The sequence below is a fragment of the Balaenoptera musculus genome, chromosome 14 (assembly GCF_009873245.2).
Source record: "Balaenoptera musculus isolate JJ_BM4_2016_0621 chromosome 14, mBalMus1.pri.v3, whole genome shotgun sequence".
Classification (NCBI taxonomy): Eukaryota; Metazoa; Chordata; class Mammalia; order Artiodactyla; family Balaenopteridae; genus Balaenoptera; species Balaenoptera musculus.
Genome location: NC_045798.1, coordinates 34,756,423 through 34,776,252, shown reverse-complemented (window position 1 = coordinate 34,776,252; position 19,830 = coordinate 34,756,423). Strand labels below are relative to the sequence as shown.

General features: G+C 37.9%; 1 protein-coding gene and 1 non-coding gene across 4 annotated transcripts in view; both read right to left on the bottom strand.

The window, feature by feature from the left end:
- DLGAP1 (DLG associated protein 1) overlaps window positions 1-19,830 on the bottom strand; it is an 869,846-nt gene that overhangs the window by 682,726 nt on the left and 167,290 nt on the right. The window lies entirely within an intron of this gene.
- Window positions 9,930-10,002, bottom strand: TRNAG-UCC. The gene has a single exon. It is a non-coding gene; the product is annotated as a tRNA-Gly (tRNA).

Below are 19,830 nucleotides of genomic sequence, written 5' to 3'. Positions count from 1 at the left end.
CATCTGATATATGTATATGTTGTGAAATGTCTACCATAATAAGTTTAGTTAGCACAAGAGGTTGTAAGTTAGGCTAAGTTTAAGGTAATAGTCAAAGGGCCCTTTTATTTGGGAAAGATTTCATGGGCTTTAAAAATAAAATGTTGAATGAATCTTGGTCCTAGTGATGAAGTAGCATGATGGGTAAAATTCAGACATAACTGTAGGTAAACAAATTATCTGGTCTCCCCATAGCCTAAAAAATACTTGAATGCCTGTATCTTTAGTTTAAAAATGATTTAAATATATTTGACATTCTAAATATTAAGAAAACTATTATTAATTAGCTATTTTTCTTAACTAAAGTAAATATTTCATACAAAGCAGGGAAACCCTATTATTTTAAATCAAATTTACTAATATTAAAAAATGATTTTTCAACTGTTCAAAGATGGATAAAACAAGTATATAATCTCAATATTGTGGTTCCCACTAATTTTGTATTTTATATATTCGACTAAACATGCCAGACAATTTTACTGATGTTAATTCATCTTGCTATAATGAAAATTATCAAGGTATGCCTGTGACTGCTTTTTAATCAAAAAATTGATTTATTCATAAAAAAGTCACTATATCACAGTTTGCCCAATTTCTTTTCCATTACAATGAATGAAAATAAGTTGTCATTTTATAATTGCCAGGCACTGTTCTTAGTACGTATTGTTTTTGAAATACTGCTAACATTTTTCTGACATTTACGTTCTTTTTCATGGATTTTATCAAATAACGAACACTGGTTTTGGCTTCTATTTAACCTCAACATGACCTTCACATTCCTGATACTGAATGAAATCTTAATACCTGTATAAGTTAGTTTTCAGATTTTTTAATCATGTGTAAGTCCTGGCAACTCTTCAAGGCAAAAGTTAATTAAAGTATATAATATGAATCCATCTAGCTACTCTGGCAATTATTCATTCATTCATTCATCTATCCAACAAATGTTTATGGAGAAACAATCTTGCCAAGTGCTGTTCCTAGTTCTTGGAATGCATCAATGAACAAAACAGGTAAAATCTCTGATTCATGGCTTCACTTAAAACAGATGAGGAAGCTGAGGCCCAGCATGAATAAATTACTTGTTCAAAGCATATGATTAGTCTATTTTTTAAGTGTTTATTTCCTGCCTTCAAACCATCATATACTTATTTAATGGTAGATCTGGGCTCAAAACCCATGGGTCCTATGTCCCAGGCTAGGGATATTCCCACAATTCCACACTGCATCCCCCTCTTCCCATCCCACCAACCCCTTATGGGTTTGTATTAAGCTTTTACAGTAATTAATCAAATGTTGATATAGACTCTTCCACAGTCTGATAAAAACAATACAACTTTCTGCCTTTGCAATGACACATTTCCCTTTAGATATCTTTCTGTGGAGAACGTTCCATGTGTCTTATGCTGACAATTATGAAGTAAGCAACGATCCCATCTTATACTTGCGAGTCTGACAGTACCGGGCACTGAGAATTGACAGGACATACTTGATGATGGATTACCTCTGATACAGAATTATGAGAAAAACTTTAAGCTATCATTACTAATTCCATCCTCTGTATTCTTCCAAAATAAGCCTATTTTCCTTTTTATGGCCTTGGTAGAAATAAACATTTCTCTCTAACCAAAAAATTGTCTTTGGTTAAATCGTGACAAAGCCTATGAGAAATATATTAATTCTGCCTGCTAATTTTGAAATAAACTATCAACCTAACTTTATTCTAGCTTCAGCTTTCATCATTTGAAATTCCCAAAAGGAATGCCTGTTAGGTGTTAACATTAATGTCTATATTATATCAAAGGCCTGAAGGCAGCTACTTCTGAGATGTATAAAAGTTGGAGGAATGTTAAGAGTCACATAGCTGTAAGTTTGTGTTTTCATGCTTTGAAATTTTAGAAAATGTGGTCCATCTAAAAAGCTTGCATTGATACTGGTTACATTTACCATAATTAGCTTTCATTCACTCCTATGTGTTAGTTATTGTTTTATGTTGTTTCCCATATCATAGCTATTCTTCTGTAAGGTAAGTATTCAGGGTTTCTCTGGAAAACACAAAGTTGAGCACACTTCTTAAATTCCTTAGGCTTATACATACACACACACACGCTACACAGAAATAAAAATTTAAAAATGGATAAATGCACAAATACATATAAATAAATATAACATATAAATAAATATATATATAATTCCTATATCTATGATTTAGTATATCATAGAGATGATTTTTTTCTGAGTGAAAGTCCTATAATATAAGAAGGGTAGTCAACTTAATGAACTCTAAAACTCATTCTACTTTGTCACGAGCACTTGTGTCACTAAGACATGTCTAAAACTTGTCATTAATAATCTACATGATCAGTATACCTAATTGCTATAAATATCTATAATTTATTCTTTTTGACAAAAGAATAAATATGATAGATTTTTCTGATGGTGAGACAAAATGATTTGTGAATAGAGTTGGTACAGATAAGGTATCTGAGGATAACATATACTCTAATAAATTAGCCCCCTGTAGAAATGAAAACAGTGTGTACAAAGCCATAAATTAATCTTAACTAAACTCATCAATTTTCACTGCAATCCAACTAAAGGAATATATCTGATGTATGTTCAATATTGCCAGCATTTCAGAAAACAGTAAAATGCTTTAGACCTCAAAAAAGGGGTTTGCCATGGAAGGGGTTAATGTCATCATTAAAGCATTAACAAATATTTAACTGTATTTGTTAAGAAAGCAAAGCCTTACAAAATTTATGCACTGAGAAAGTAGAAGCAGTGTGATCTGTGGTGGTGGAACTGGCCCAGCATTGAAAGGAAAGAGCATTCTCTCCAGTTCTGCCAGGGCAGCTGCCTCTAACTTAAATTGTATAGAATATAGATATGATCACAGCAAATAATTATAGGAAATATGTCGTAAGTCAGCCTACACCATAATAAACTCTCTTGAGTATTTTGTCTCAGTCACGTTTTTTGATAGTATTTACTTTCAAAAATTGTAATGAGTTTGTTTACAAAAAAAAAAAAAGCAAACTCATCCCCAGCCACATAGGATGGGGAAAACTGTTTTGACAGTGGATCAGGTGAAAAATGACAAAGTGAATGGGACAAGCAAATGGACGTGGCTTTAGGGCTCAATACTATCTACTGCATACATGGCTGTCAAAAGAAGCTAATGAAATATATGCCTAACCCAAGTAGTAAACCCAATAAGAACATGATAATCTCATTGGACTCCATCAGATGTATAATGCACAAATTGGACCCCATCAGAGGTATAATGCTGATTTCTGGCAGTCATTTTTCAAAAGGAACACTGATGAGTTCAAGTGCTTTCTGAATTAAGTGCTCCCGAAACCTGGCAATATGAGTGATAGTTAAAGAAAGTGAGAATGTTTAACATGTAAAATGGGATAGTTAGGAAACTATTTGGGTCTTTAACTATTTTAAGAGCTATTGTCTAGCAGAAGGATTAGATTTACTTAGGCTTACTGAGCCAGTACTAACACCTAAATATATTAGTTGCTACATACCGGTTAAGAGCCCTACAAAATCAATATGAGAATTAAAATAAAAACTGAGATGGATCGCCAACTCTGGTGAAAATAATTTCATTATATTTCTGTCTACACATCCTTTTCCTCAAGAAACCTGTGTACAACTTTAAACGGCAGAATATGCAAGACTTTATCATCGGCAGAGCTTATAAATTTTCAAAAGATGAAGCAATGTGGAGTAAAGAATCTTTTGAAACCTACTAAATGTGATAATGGAGACATAATTGGGAAACAGACATTGCCATGAAGTTATCCACACACTTGCACACATTTTATTCAATGATGTTAACATGTAAGTAAAAAAGCACTATTTCTAATCAAACTGTTTATAAGTTTAATTTCAAGCAGAATATAGTCACAGCCAAGCTGCCAAATATGCTTCTGTCTGATCCAGGAAAGCTGGGACCCAAAGTCCTAATGGGTCAACAGAATTAAATGAAGGTCAAGGCTTGGATGTGCGAACAAACACAATGATGATCCTCTCGCCAAAGGAAACACATAAGAGAACATATGAGTGGAATTCAAATTCATTGGACACAGATCACTTTCAATTAAAGATTAAGTATGGCCATCCAAGTGGAGAGAAGCCCTTCAGGGGCAGATGTATAAATGCCAGCTCTTCCTAGAGGGAAGAGGTCCCCTAAGTGCAAGCTGAATGTGGGTGGAGTAGGGTAGGAGTGGGATGACAGAGGAGGAAACAAAAAATAATAGTGGAAAGAGGAACCACTTAATACATACAACAAAGTACCCCACCAAAGGTTTCTGAGCAAGCAAATCTTGAATTTAATCACCAGGGCTAAAATTTGGTGTCAATGAACCTGCTGCCTTTGACCTATGGCTGTAGCAGAATTATTACATTCCCTGTGCCATTGAATCTGGTATTCTTCAATTTTACAAGCACAGGTCTCTAGCACTGATGTTTGACACCCAATGGGCTGCCCTGCTCTGTTTTCAATGGCATACAACTAAGGAGGTGGTTTGGATCCATGGGGTTTCTGAAGTGATGGTCTCACAGGTCTCCAGGGACACTGCTGTTCACACCTAGGTCTTGATCCTTATTTGGATACCAGGAACCCAGACTGTGGGTGGTAGACCTAATTGCTAAAAAAAACAAAGTAGGCTAAGGGGCATATCTCATCAATATTTTCTAGGTAAGTACACACAGAGGAAAGTTTGGTGCAATTATCACAAATTAGAAGCTAGGATGGAAATTGAAAGCTATCATGCTGTAAGTTATCTTTCTAATCTAGAATCCCAAAGCTCAAAGAGGTAGACTAGTTAAAACTGAAAGTCTAATAGAAAACAAACTTATGGTTACCAAAGGGAAAAGGAGGCAGGGAGGGATAAATTAGGAGGTTGGGATTAACATATACAGACTACTATATATTAAATAGATAAACAACAAGGACCTACTCTATAGCATATATATATATATATATATAAAACTGAATCATTTTGCTGTACACCTGAAACTAACATATTGTAAATCAACTATACTTTAAAAAAACTCAAAGTCTATAGGAAGAACAGAGGTAGAGAAGAGAACTGAAAAGATAAGATGTCGGTGGAAGGAAAAGAGAAATTACTTTAGGAGAATGTGAAGAACCCACAGGGCAGTTCAGCCAGATTTCAGGGGAAAAATAACTCTGTACCTCCTGATGACTTTTAAAGTAGCCTGGACTGATGGTAGAATTACCATACTCAGAGAGAGGAATGTGGAAAAAACTGATTTGAAAAACAAAATGATGCTTTGGCAGACTCAGAACACAGTAACTTTATATCTCTTACTCGGGGATACTTTGAGGGACAGAGTCTGGACAAAAATGTTGACAAAAACAATGTCAGGATCTAGAAACCAAGAAGGAAGAATAACGAAATTACTGTGAGGCCAGGAGTGTAGTAGGGTAGAGGGAAGATGGACCGAATTAAGCTGCATGTAATAAATGCAAACAAACAACTACACCTGAAAGCAGGCAAGCAAACCCAGCTAAGCCTGTTAGAAAGGAACCAGATAGAGCATCAGGCTGGTCCCTCATGAGGAGTAGAAACAGGGCAAAAAGGATGACTCCCCAAAGCCTGGAGGATTCGAAGCTGAGAAAAGACCATGTTTGAGGGCCCTCAGGGCACAAGCAGGGAAACACATCCACACATGACTGCATTCAGGGACCAGAAATGACTCTCAAGCTACGGGGCCCAAGAGGAAGCCCCCCCAGGAGGCTGGATTCTCTGGCCTTGAGGATTCAGGGTGAGAAGAGCACAGTTCCATTTGACACAGAACTACAATTACTGTAGGATCTTGCTGCGGATGGAGAGAGACAGAAAGAAGAGGAGGATTGGGGAACCCAGGCCTCATCACTCATTCAAGAAATATCTAGTGAGGTCAGCTGGCATCCCTGTGCACGACGCTAAGGGTACAGAAAAGAACAAAACCGACAGGAAACGTTGCCTTTGTAGGACTTACGATCTAGGGAAGGTGAAAGAAAATAAACAAGATAAATGAGTGACATCATTTTATGTGAGGGAGGATCTTAAAAGAAAAAAGTAAGCAGGGAAGGAGGGTATAAAGTACGAGGGTTAATGTTCATAGCAGCACTACTCACAATAGCCAAGACATGGAAACAACCTCAATGTCCACCGACAGATGACTGGATAAAAAAGATGATATATATATACACAATGGAATATTACTCAGCCATAAAAAAGAATGAAATAATGCCATTTGCAGCAACATGGATGGACCTAGAGATTATCATACTAAGTGAAGTCAGAAAGAGAAAGACAAATACCATATGATGTCACTTATATGTGGAATCTAAAATATGACACAATGAACTTATCTATGAAACAGAAAAAGACTCACAGACATAGAGAACAGACTTGCGGTTGCCAAAGGGGAAAGCCTGGGGAAGGGAAAAACTAGGAGGTTGGAATTAACATATACACACTACTATACATAAAACAGATAACCAACAAGGACCTACTGTATATAGCACAGGGAACTACATTCAATATTTTGTAATAACCTATAAGGAAAAAGAATCTGAAAAAGAATATATATATAATTGAATTACTGTGCTGTACACCTGAAACTAACACAAAATTGTGAATCAACTATACTTCAATTAAAAAAAAATTTTTTAAATAAAGTACTGGGGGGGGCTTCCCTGGTGGCACAGTAGTTAAGAATCCGCCTGCCGATGCAGGAGACACAGGTTCAAGCCCGGTCTGGGAAGATCCCACATGCCGCGGAGCAACTAAGCCCGTGCGCTACAACTACTGAGCCTGCGCTCTAGAGCCTGCGAGCCACAACTACTGAAGCCTGCACGCCTAGAGCCCGTGCTCTGCAACAAGAGAAGCCACTGCAGTGAGAAGCCTGCTCTCTGCAACTGGAGAAAGCCTGCTTGCAGCAAGGAAGACCCAACACAGCCAAAAATAAAATAAATAAATTTATTTAAAAAAAAATAAATAAATAAAGTACAGGGGTTGAGGGCTGAAATATGGTGGCCAGGCAAAGAGGGGAGTATTTTTCTTTTTTTAATAAATAAATTTATTTATTTATTTATTTATTTTTGGCTGTGTTGGGTCTTTGCTGCTGCGCGTGGGCTTTACCTAGTTGCAGTGAGCGGGGGCTACTCTTCGTTGCGGTGCACGGGCTTCTCACTCCGGTGGCTTCTCTTGTTGTGGAGCATGGGCTCTAGGCGCATGGACTTCAGCAGTTGTGGCGCACGGGCTTCAGTAGTTGTGGCTCGTGGGCTCTAGACTTCAGGCTCAGTAGTTGTGGCGCACGGGCTTAGTTGTTCCGCGGCATGTGGGATCTTCCCAGACCAGGGATCAAACCCGTGTCCCCTGCATTGGCAGGCGGATTCTTAAACTCTGTGCCACCAGGGAAGCCCAAGAGGGGAGTTTTTTATAACAATTGAGGGTGCAGCCAGATGGACACTGGGAAGTCTGATTCCAATAGGTTCAAGAGCAGGACAGAATTGAACGTTATGTTAAGATAGAGGGGCGCCCTGCTACTGAAGGCAGTGAAGGCTGTCATACTGCAGAGATAGGCTTGGGGTACCAGAAACAGAGTGAACATTTTACACACATGAGCAAAACATTAGGCCAAAGGAGGAAATTGAGGCCAGTCAGATTTTTTAAAACTTGCAAAAATATTTCTATTCATTAATGTTTATATACTAGGTGTTCAGTTTTTATTAGTTAGTATGTATATACTAGGTAGTATTTATACACTACGTGCATACAATTTCTAAAATCAATGAAGGGACTTCCCTGGTGGTCCAGTGGTTGAGGTTTCGCCTTCTAATGCAGGGGGTGTGGGTTGGATCCCTGGTCGGGGAGCTGGGATCCCACATGCCTCGGGGCCAAAGGCCCGAGAGTGGAACAGAGGCAATATTGTAACAAGTTCAATAAAGACTTTTAAAAAAAATAGTCTACATCAAAAAATTTTTAAATTAAAAAAATAAAATAAATGAAGAAATACAATAAGTATTAGAAGAATTACATAAATTATAAAAGCTACTAATATGAAAAAGTATTCTGTAGGTGAATTTTATAGAAGTAAAAACGTAAGTATAAAACAGAGACTTGAACATTATGTATAACTTTAATTTTAGTTGGGATCATCTATGAAATCTAACCATCAGCCGTTCTTGCTTAGTTAGCAAGACACAATAGCTGAGTACATTTGTGTGGAGATCAAACGCAACATGGGCACCAGCTGACAAAGCAGACAACTTCTCTGAATGTGATGTCGCAGAGAAAAGCTGCCAGTCACTGTAGAAGTGAAGTTCAGTCTGTTTTGAACCACCTTCTAGAACTCAGTAAAGACAGCCTGTCTAAGGAATACATTTGGGTTTCCCAAGGGTGCTGATGTAAATTGCAAATTAAAATCCAAGAAAAGTAAAACAAACAGAAGATCATTTACTTGTGCTGTCAATCAGTGATCACCCAGATTTTTAGGGTTAACATTTATAACTCTAAAAATATTTTATTTAAACATCAAATAATGAGTTTTGAAAGGGGAGAGACAAATGAAAATTTTCTAAGAAAACAAGAAAACTACATACATGGTCTTACTAACTTTTTCCATCTATGATGTACTTTCTATAGCCCTAACACAAACTGCCCTGCAGGAAGTAGTCAAAATGTTTTGATATTTCTTATTTCTATGAATAACAAAATGAATATTTGATAAGAGAAACTGTAACACAGTTGTGTTTCAGTTATTATTCAGATCTTATTAATCTTGTAAAAACTCAAAAGCATAGTAAGTGGAGGAATAGGAAGACAGGGGAATGTGGGTTTCATTTTTTTTTTTTTTTTTTTTTTTTTTTTTTTTTTTTTTTAAAAACACTACACAAATAGTTTGTTTATTTATTTATTTACGGCTGTGTTGGGTCTTCGTTTCTGTGCGAGGGCTTTCTCTAGTTGTGGCAAGTGGGGGCCACTCTTCATCGCGGTGCGCGGGCCTCTTCACTATCGCGGCCTCTCTTGTTGCGGAGCACAGGCTCCAGACGCGCAGGCTCAGTAGTTGTGGCTCACGGGCCTAGTTGCTCCGCGGCATGTGGGATCCTCCCAGACCAGGGCTCGAACCCGTGTCCCCTGCATTGGCAGGCAGATTTTCAACCACTGCGCCACCAGGGAGGCCCCATGGGTTTCATTTTGAAACAAATATTTCCTCTTATCCCGAGATGCTGGCTTTGACAATACAAGGAATCTAATTCGAAAATTTACACAATGTGTGATGATATCTAGGCTTCTTGCCCTCAGTCCTGTGCAGGCAGATAATATAAATGGAAACCAAAATACAGACTGAGAAGATGCCAGCCTTCATTAGACATGCCGTGGAAGGTATTTATACAACTAACAACAGAGCTGCTGGCATTTCTCTGGTTTGGCCTAGGGAAGAGGTGCCCCTGGGAGGCCGTGACTTTTTTTTCTTGGTGTTATACCCTTAGGTGTGGACTTTACCATAAAAAACTATTAAATATTCACTTAAGCACAGTGTCTACAGAACTTTCCAAACCAGATGGCCCAATGACGTACTAAAAACTAGCTCTCCAAATTACAGCTATTACCTGGTATGATAGGTATATACTTCTTAAAGAATACATTTTGGATTATTTCTCATATACACACAAACAAATTTAATGCCAACAATAGGTCTCAGGCATTACAACAAGGGAGGTACACTTGTATCTACCATAAGAAACACAAGTATGGTGCTATGTAGTACTTTATCTCACTATTAATTCACATTGAGTTGATAGTTAAAACCTTTCTTTTTTTTTTGGCCATGCTGTGTGGCTTGCAGGATCTTAGTTCCCTAACCAGGGATCAAACCTGGGCCCCTGGCAGTGGAAGTGCCAAGTCCTAACCACTGGACCACCAAGGAATTCCCGATCGTTGAAATCTTTTCCTGGCAAAAGCAAGCCCAAGAAGGTACTAGCACTATACACACCGAGAAATTTAATGAATACTGATAATTACAGATGTGAGAAAAAACTATGAAGCACTGATCTTAAAGGAAGAGCATCACAAACGCGAAGAAGTTCAAATTGCAAAAAAATAAAATTAGAAAGGGAAAGTATTTTGAAAAGCTGCCTCCAGGCTAGCAGTTCCCAAATTTGAGCTGTATGTTAGAATTGCTGGGGGCACTGTTTAAAATACATTTGTCAGAGCCCCACATACAGGCTCTGACTCAGTAGGTGACAAATATTTTTGCCAAAATCCCAGCAATGTACAGAAAGCACTGCTAGATGGCTTTCATCTAAAACATTACAAATAGGTATTTTCCATCCATTTTCTGCCATTAATGAGCTCAAGGTTCAAAGCTGAAGAGCACAAGTAATATGGAATTGTCCTAATTAAGTAGAGCTAGCAATCATAAAAATGGGCCTGAGCAACGAGAAACTTATCCTTTTTATCGAAATTATTAATTTTTATCATTGTTTGCTTAATGTTTTAATTACCTAGACAATAACTGATTGGTTTTGGAAAACAGAAGTAAAAGCAAAAAGCCTAATCACCCATTATCAAAATGTTCATTAACTGCCACTACCGTGAAATTTTATTTTTGTGTGTTTTTTTAAAATTTTATTGGATTACAGTTGATTTATATGCATTTTTTTTGCTGTTTGAATATATATGTTTTTAAATCAGATCATTAGAGTTGTTCTAACGAGATTTTTATGTAGCAAGAAATGAACATTTTGTCTGTTGTCAGCCTCATATTTTCGTGATTTATCTTTGTTCATACAATAAAACACTTCACTAGTTTCTCATTATTGAAAAAATTAGAAGAAAAATATCTACGATAAATAGTGCTCTTTCATTATGTCCTTAACAATAAATATTTCCCTATATATTTCCAGGAATGGGCTTGGAGGTTAAGTACACACACACACACATACACAGTTGTATCACATTTTCTTGCAAGTAAAAATTAGGCCAGATAGAATTTTCAGGACAATCTTTTTTCCCCAACTGGGAAACAGAAGCCATGGAAGGGAGAAACAGGCTAAAAAGACAGTGAGGAACAGTGTGAGATGGGACCAAATGCCTAGTAGACGAGGCCCATCATTGCTTTCAACACCAGCTGATGTCTGTTCCCATCTTCCCAGGGACTAACAAAGGCCTAAGTGAGCAGAGAAGACCCTGTAGCCCACATACAAATTCCTATGGAAGGGATAGCTTTGGAATTTTGAATATTATCACTTAGTCAGTTAGATAAAGCTGTACTTACAATACATGCAGTATTCCAAAGAACATAGGAAAAAGGAGATGGAATCTATGGTGGGTCAAGGTGCTATTTAAGGACAAAGGTAATTATGATTCTAATGCCTGGAAGCTGCCACGTACATATCTTCCTTCTCTGCCTAGAACAAGATGATAGAAGCAAACAGGAAAAGCAGGAACTAACTCCAATAATGAAGCATGTGATTATCACACATATGCATTCGGGAACAGAGAAAACACTGCCTGCAAATATATCTCCGACAAATGCCTGTGATGGAGTCAGTTAGTGGACAGTCCAATTTGGCTCAGAAACAAGTCTCTTCATTTCCAGGAGAAGGGATAGGTAAGATCCAGTCTACATGTTAAATTCAATAATATCAACCGAGATCACAGCTACGATTAAAATAAGAACACTACTTCAGGCAAAATCAGACTAAACAACACTCCCAAACAATACTGATTGATTTAAAAGCAGAGTGTCCCTCTTGGAGGTTTCCACATGCAAAGACAAAATCATTAGGTCACAGAACACCAAATTCTCTAGACCCTATGTCATTATTAAGATTCATTTTTAAGACATGGATAAAACCATTTGGCATTTGTTAAAGAGGTTATGTTTGCATGTGTTTTCCTGAATTCAGAATCAATATCTCTATGACAAAAAGCTTTAGCTCAGAAAAACCCTTATAGCATTTAAAATCACAAAAGTAGCATTTCAATGGTTTTCTGCAGCCCATTTCCCACCTGTACCCCTACACCCTAGCAAAGAGAGAATTCAATGTTTTAAGAATAATGTTGATCACTTTAAAAAAACACATCCCTACTTCATTTCCTGAATTTAATACATGTTTAGGAGATTCTCTCCCAGGAGAGAACAGACTTAAAATTTAATGCATAAAAGTTATGATTTCATTATAGTAGGTAAACAGGTAAAACTAAGAGTCTATTACAAGGATAGATCAAATACAAACTTATTAAGGGCTTGATCCACTTTAGGAATACTGGTTGGACAAATCATCATTTACTTAGAAATTATATAATTATACCCTTATTCTGCCAACTGTCTAAAATTAGAGCAAATCAGGCGCATTGGGTATTCTCTCAGGTTACAGAATAATTTAACTTGGGGGTATGCCAAAAATGTATGTCTTTTAAACTTTGTATCTTCTTTTTCTTTGTCTCCATCCTGTTCCCTCCCATCCCCAACTACAAGCAAATCGGCGAGTTATAAATTCCAAGGGTTTAAATCGAGCCAAACGTTGGAGTATCTCATACCCCCAGTTTTTATCCTTTGAGACATGCCTTTGTTTTTCACTTGTGAGTCAAGAACCCTCCTTGGCATCACATTCACAGCCTTTTATCAGTTGATTCTAAATAACTCTCCTCACCTCATTTCCTGTTCATCCTTCTGAAAATATCCTATTTTCTAATCAGGCCAAACTATACTTTCCTCCCAGATGGACCACGCTTTCTACGTTCTATTCCCAGCTAAGATGCCTTCCCAGACGTTTACCACTTATCCTTCTAGACACAACATGAATGTCCCAATCTCCCTGATGGCATCCTTGATCCCACAAGCTAGGAGTCAGGGTTTAGTGAGAAAACCACACATGTCCTCTGGGATCATTCAGAGCTGCTGCAAGGCGTGGATAGGACGAGGTATGCACGGCATCCAGCATGGTGCAGATACTGAAATATCTCCGTGTCTGTCTTCTTTCTGCCCCTGTGGTTCCAAAGGAATCCACGTTCACCTGCATGATATAGCACCCACCACACTGCACTGGAGTTATCTGGTTATATGACTGGCTTCCCCTATAGATTAATGGTGGCCCCAGTGCCCGATTCTTAGATGGGTGTCAACAAACATTTGTTGGGTTGTGCTGTATGATGCTTCCAAAAGACAGATCGTGCCTTATTCCCCAGAGCACACTGTCTAATACTTAGTAGGAGCACAAAAAATGATTCTTGAGATAGTGAATGAGTAAAATATTCAGAAGACTGATTTTTCTAGCAGTGTTCAGGGGTGGGGACAGAATAGTAAGATGACAGATAGATAGATAGATAGACAGACAGACAGATAGATAGATTTCAGACAAAGGAACAAATGAATAAAGGTCAAGGAACCATAATACTAAGTGAGCTGGTACCACTTCATCTGGCTCTATCACTTACACACTTTAGGAAAATTACATAAACTCTCTAATCTTCTATTTCATTATCTGTAGAGTGGGGGTAAAAAAGGCACTCAGCTCTTAGGTATGTTCATAAAACTAAATAAAGGTAGGTAAAGTACTTAGCATACCTGCAACATAAGTTTATGCTTAATCACTGTTAGTTACTATTATCACATATATTTTTCTGAGAGACCTCTTCCTGTACTCAAGAAAGGCTTTTCTTAAGTGTGTTTAAAGATGGTAATGGTTAAAGCAGGAGAGTCAACTGAGCCAGTATTTACTGAGTGTTTACTATGGTCTAGTCATCCATCATTTCATATATCTTTATTGCATTATACAATTTTAGCTGTGAGGAAACACGCTAAAAGGAAAACAACGGGTGCAAGGTTAATCAGGAAGAAAGAGTAAAAACTGAGATTCTCACTTCATAATCTGGGCTCTCAGCAAATATGCAACACTCAAGCCAACTTTTGTGAAGACAGACACACATTATGGCCCAGTCTCCTCTTGTCTTGATTTTGCTTACACTTTGCCTTATTATCACTGTATGCATTACCTTTCTTTCCATTCCTTATTAATTATAAACTCACTGAGGACAGAGATTGTGTCACTCACCTTTATAGCCCTCCCAAAACTGGAGTACACACACACGTGCACCCACAGGCATACAACACACAAATGCAGAAGACAAGGTGAAAGACGAGCTCCATTTTGGTGGAAAAAACTCAGCAGACTAACGGAAAGCCTGACCTCAGAACCACGCTACCAATGAGCAAATAAACTAGACCACCCAAATGGAACACATTCAGAGTTACACATTCTCTGGTACAATTACTTGAATTTCTACAATCTGGAACTCAGTTAGTTCTTCCACCTTGCATCTTGAATCATTTCATAGTTTAATTCCAGTTTCTTTCTCTCCTAAATCCTGCAGTTCATACCACTTTCAGCATGGCTGCCTTGATGAATAGCTCTGTGATATCTACATTCTCTGTCGGATGAAACATTTTGTGTTCCAAAAATAATTCTTTACCATTAGATGTTGGCAACCTCAGCTTCAGGAGAATAAATAACTACCCGAGACCACATTCCTGAGGACAGGCTACGGCCCTTAGAAACCCTCTTTTCCTATCTTGCCCCATCACCTGTGGACTAATGGGTAGAACGGGTGGCATCTGCCCGAGCGGCTCCCTGTGCCTGGCAAAGCAGCCACTTCCTGCTCAGACGATGGATGGCTTTAAACTTCCAACATCTTTAATCCCCAAAGAGCACTTCGCCATAAGTGGTGCGTCATCTGGAGTTATTCTTCCAAGTAACGGCATTCGTATTTCACCTCAACTCAGTGTGGGATAGGTTATGTGTATTAGTTTGGATTAGCTGGGGACTCTGTCTGGCTATGGCACACCTAATAATCATTATAATTACAATTTTTGAACACCTTTTATGTAGTAGGTGTCATACAAAGCACTAGGTATATATTATTTTTATCTTCTAAGAGAACAAGGAATGTGTGCCGATATTACAAGCAAGGAATCTGGGGCTCCAAGAGGTTAACTAAGGTTTAGCATCCAGAGAAGATGCTACCAAATAGCAAAGGAGGAACTCCCAGGCCGGTGAATGTGACCGCGAGGATGCCCTCGCTTTATACCACGCAGCTTCGTAACCTGGAGAAGACGCAGCTCTGCCTAATAGCGCCTAAGAAGCTCTGTGCCGTGGGCAAAAGATTATGGAAGTATAATATGGGAAGTACACATGGGAAAATGAGCAACTCCTTATTAAAACTCATTCATGAAGAGAAAATAAAAAAAGACTTAATTAGAAATAGTTAATGGCTGTCATTTTCACGTATCCACTATACCCACTGTGGGGAAACAATGGTCTCTGGTTATTTTATTATCCCTGGTTATTTTCACACTTCCATAGGGTCCCGAGCCTTCTGAGCAAAGGCTACTGTGGGGATCTTTGCATCTCAGACAGCCTGAGAAGCTAGAGATAGGATCTCCATTAGGATAGAGAGCCCTGGAGACAAAGCCAGCTCCTTCCTAAGTCTCTGGAAGAGATTTGCTTACATTCTAGGATAAGGGAAAATCAATCTCTTTCTCTCTCTGTAATAGAGGGCAGGCAGATGGCCCAGCAACCAATAAAAGCTCAGAGTCTCCTAACTGAGGTGTTCCTCTCCTATGACGCAAACGTATTGCAAAAGCGCAGGTAAACATCCAGCCTAGGGTATAGTGTCTTCTATTAGTATTGATATATGTGCATGAAACTGTGGCAGGCTCAACTGTTAGCTTGCAAGCAGGGTACTTTGATAGCCTTCCCAGTTTCTGAGTTAACACCAGAGGTTCTTAAAGTGGGTTCCTAGACCAGCTGCATTAGCATCACTTGGAAACTTGTTAGAGAAGCAAATGATTGGGCCTTAGCCCAGATCTACTGGAATCAGTAACTCTGGGGTTGAAGCTTCACAATTTCTTCTTATATAAGCCATTCAAGGACTCTGATACACAATAAAATTTATGAACCTCTGAAATATACTTTATTCATGTATTTCTAGTCATAATAATTCCATTTAAAAGTGCCCTGCTCACATAAATTTATTTTGAAAGAACACCCAACAGGTCTATCTTTAAAGCACTTTGGATTTCTTGGAAGAAATCACTCCTATGTGTAAATCACTCCTATGTGTTTTGAATTGTTATTTGAAAATTCCCTAATGTAGTACAAACGCTACCTTCATGACCATGATTTAGCACTAGTCAAAGAATTGCCTCAACTCTAAATTTATTACTTAGTCGAGCCAAAAAGAATCCGTATTGAGCATCTATGAAAATGAAAAGCTCATTTTGTCATACTGTTTCTAAGCAGAAATGTCTTGCTTTTTAAAATATAATTATTGATTTTTAAAAATTGTGATGATTCATCATACAAAGCTCAGAGTATACAAAAAGAATGAAAAAACTAAATGCTATTAACATCTGCTCTATATTCTTCCAGAATGTTTTTGCCAAAAAAGATTACCTAAGGAAAGTATCAGATATCAGGTTTTAATGGCTGTATAGTATTCTTCTGAACTATAATTTGTTTATAACCAATCCATCCTCTACTGTATGATAGAAAAATTTATATTTTTTAAACTTTTATTGCAAAAAATATTGTCCAGGGGTAGAAGTAATTTCTTAAGATAACTTCAATCAGAAAATTATTAAAACTAATAAGAGATCACTAAATGTTTAATTACAAACAATCCATAGCTTTCCTGTGTACCAAAAATCCACTCAGAACCTTCAAAAGAAACACAATCTCATTTGTAATAGCAAAGTTTCTTTATCATTCGTGTGATAAAGCTTTGCCCGTGTCTCTATTTGTAAAAAAAAAAAAAAAAAGTGGAACTTTTCATTTCAGATTAGCCTTTTACATAAAGCATATAGATAAATATTGCTCTTTGATTCATTCTAAAAGGGTCTGTCTTTCAAGAGAGAATTTAATCCACAATGGTAACAATATTTCATCTTATTCTTCCATCTTATTTATGACTTCGTTGATATTATTATTATAGCACTTCTTGACTGATTTTGCTAAAATAATAGTTTTTAAAAAGTCCTTAACCATTTATAAATTATGCCTACCAATTGTATTCTACTATGGTTTTCCTATAAATTTTTAAGTCCTTCTATCAATGTCAAACGCAAGACAAAACCTTGAGCAGAATTTCCCTCACTGTTTTCCAACACCTATTCCCACACCACACGTTTAATATTTGCATTAAACGTCACACCCATATTAACAACAATAGTCTAGACTTGACTCTGAGCTCTAATATTGTTACTGCTCACCACTATTTTTGCTCTAAAATGTCTTCCCTTCCAGAGAATTCAGATTGGATAAAATAGTTCAAGTGTCTTCTCCGTGACATATATATGGAGATGTGATACATTCTGAGTCCTGACATGTGGAAACATGTTTTGTTCTGTCATCACCCCCTGAATGATAGGTTCATTATTGATCTGTAAGAATTCTTTCTATATTCTTGCACATTAGGGTCTTTGTGCAATTTCCTTTGGAGAAAGCACTCCCCCACTTCCAAAGTTAGGCATTTTTTGATCATTCAATTCTCAGATCAAAGGTCACCAAAGATACTCAATGACTCGATCATTTTGTCCTGTTTAATTTTCTTGGTGGCACTTACCACTAGGTAAAATGATCTCATTTATGTATCTGTTTATAGGTTATTTCCACCCACTAGAATTTTAAGAGCTGGAACCTTTTCTGTTGACTGCTGGATTCTCAGCTCCCGGAATAGTGACTGGTCCATAGGGGCCATGGAACAAAATGAATGAAGGAATGAATGGAGTCCAGTTGGTCCAATACCGGCAAGACATTTGAGTGGCTTCTGATCATTTCTTTCTTTCTGAGCCGAAACAAGAAAGGTTTTTTTTCTATTCAGCCTTAACACTATTAAATAAATGCATTCATAAATTCAATTAATTCAATAAATATTGAAAAGGAACAGACACTGAAGTCAAGAAGCTCCTGGTCTGAGTGTGCATGTAGGGCCAGATGAGGGGGTGAGTGGGGGGGAGGGGATAGGAATGGAAGAAGGGAGGAAGACCAGCAAAGTTACGATAACAACAACAACAAGAAACAATAACAACAATAACCCCCCCCCGAGGTCACATGGAGTCCAGAAGGATATAAGTTTTATATATACGCTGTTCCCAGATAAAGACTCCCAACAATTTTCTAAGTGAAGTAACGTAGTTATTCCAACTTTACAAACAATAAAATCATGCTCAGAGAGATACGATAACATTGTCAGTATCTGAGAGTCAGTAATTTGAAATACCCATTTCTGTCTTTCTGACTCCAAAGCCCATGTTTTTAATCACTTCACAACATTACCTATCACTTCCAATGTTAAAACAAAACAAAGCAACCTACCAAAGGAAGAAGAAGACAGTGTGTGAAAACTGGGAGGAGAGTCCAGGGAAACGTGACATAATGACTGTTTACTTGTCAGTGGAATTTTAGGTTTTGTTTTGGGGGAAGTTGCTGAGTACAGTGATAGTCTCAGGAATGATGCCACTTCTGAAACATCATATCGAGGGAATTACAGAAATGGGGATGATAGCAAGGAAATTTCGAATCTGGAAAGTGATGGATGACTGATAAAGGCATAATCAGATTAGAGGAAGGCATTGCCTAAGCTCTGAGTGAAGGAAGCTTACTGGCAAGTGAATTTACATGTCTGATCCCCCAGGTTCTCAGGAAAGTGAACTTCAAGAGGGGTACATGTGGAGTGGTTGATACAGACCCTACACTGGAAGCAGGGAGACTGCAGTTGGTTTTCCTTTTTCAAACAATCAGACGACTGTCCCTCCACAAATTTTAACATAATTATATTAGAAGGATATAAGAATTAAAAGAGAGAGAGAGAGAGAGAGAGCACGAGAGAGTGTCTCTGTGTGTGTGTGTTTGTGTGTGTGTCTGGGGCCAGTACACTGTGCTTTCCCATCCTGAGTCTCCTCAGGGTGCACCGTTGGTGGGGGGATGGCTGCACTGGCTAGGGCTTAAGGATGGGCATCCCCTTTCCATCCTGACTTCCCTCAGGGTTCACCATGGAGTGGGGCGGCTGTAATGTAATGGCTTGATGGATGCAACATCTTTGTTTACTGATATGGCAGGCAACATTCTTCATTCACATTACTCACGTATGCACATGAGGAAACTGAGCCTTACGGAGACTAAGTAACTTGAGGAAGACTGTGCATCTGACAAGTGGCCAAGTGGGCATGTGATGTGACCCGAGGACTGTCCTGTCCTGAGCCCGAGTTCCTCCCTATTGGGCTGATGCCTTTGCTCTAATGTTTAAACTGATTGCTGCATGAATATCTGTAGCCAAACACAGGTACCCTATAACCATGTGCTGATTTCCACTAAACACTTAATAAATATTAATTTCTTTGGAGCCACATAAAAAGCAGCTAATAGATATACCAGAAACATGAAATAGGGATCAAAACTACCATATCTAACAGCTTCTCTTTAATTCATCGACTGTACACTGTAATAGTTAGCCTCCTATGATGTTTGCAATTTTATGGAAGATAAACTGACCTAGAAAACCCTAAGTAAAAAGAGAATTCGCTACTTTGGTACTATATGTATAACTTTAAACATCTTTTTCTTTTTTTCAGGTGTAGGAAAATCATCAAACCTTTCCATCAGATTAACAATAAAAATGCAGGCGGAGAACCTTCAAGATGGTGGAGGAGTAAGATATGGAGATCACCTTCCTCCCCACAAATACATCAAAA